The sequence below is a fragment of the Arachis duranensis genome, chromosome 10, assembly GCF_000817695.3.
Source record: "Arachis duranensis cultivar V14167 chromosome 10, aradu.V14167.gnm2.J7QH, whole genome shotgun sequence".
NCBI lineage: Eukaryota > Viridiplantae > Streptophyta > Magnoliopsida > Fabales > Fabaceae > Arachis > Arachis duranensis.
The window spans coordinates 87,513,635-87,514,568 of record NC_029781.3 but is presented as its reverse complement, the minus strand read 5'-3'; the positions used below and the strand labels follow the sequence as shown (position 1 = coordinate 87,514,568).

Here is a 934-nt window from a genome sequence, read left to right as displayed (position 1 = left end):
AAATCTGTGACACTGTCAAGACTAATGGGGTTGACCCTGAGGTCTATAGATTTATGCTATTCCCTTTTGCTGTAAGAGACAAAGCTAGGATATGGTTGGACTCACAACCTAAAGAAAGCCTGAACTCTTGGGAAAAGCTAGTCAATGCCTTCTTGGCAAAGTTTTTTCCACCTCAAAAATTGAGTAAGCTTAGAGTGGAAGTCCAAACCTTCAGACAGAAGGAAGGAGAATCCCTCTATGAAGCTTGGGAAAGATACAAACAATTAATCAGAAAGTGTCCTTTTGATATGCTTTCTGAATGGAGCATCATAGGTATCTTCTATGATGGTCTCTCTGAACTGTCCAAGATGTCTTTGGATAGCTCTGCTGGAGGATCTCTTCATCTGAAGAAGACGCCTACAGAAGCTCAAGAACTAATTGAAATGGTTGCAAATAACAATTCATGTACACTTCTGAAAGAAATCTTGTGAACAATGGGACAAATAAGAAGAAAGGAGTTCTTGAAATTAATACTCTGAATGCCATATTGGCTCAGAATAAAATATTGACTCAGCAAGTCAATATGATTTCTCAAAGTCTGTTTGGAATGCAAAATGCACCAGGTAGTACTAAGGACGCTTCATCTGAAGAAGAAGCTTATGATCCTGAGAACCCTTCAATGGAAGAGGTGAATTACATGGGAGAACCCTATGGAAACACCTATAATCCTTCATGGAGAAATCATCCAAATCTCTCATGGAAGGATCAACAGAGACCTCAACAAGGTTTCAACAACAATAATGGTAGAAGAAACAAGTTTAGCAATAGCAAGCCTTTTCCATCATCTTCTCAGCAACAGATAGAGAGTTCTAAACAGAACAACTCTGACTTAGCAACCATGGTCTCTGATCTAATCAAAACCACTCAAAGTTTCATGACTGAAACAAGGTCCTCC

General features: G+C 39.1%; 1 non-coding gene across 1 annotated transcript; it reads right to left on the bottom strand.

The window, feature by feature from the left end:
- Window positions 1–185: 185 nt before the first annotated feature.
- On the bottom strand, window positions 186–293 carry LOC127743344 (small nucleolar RNA R71). The gene has a single exon (XR_008004736.1). It is a non-coding gene; the product is annotated as a small nucleolar RNA R71 (small nucleolar RNA).
- Window positions 294–934: the final 641 nt, after the last annotated feature.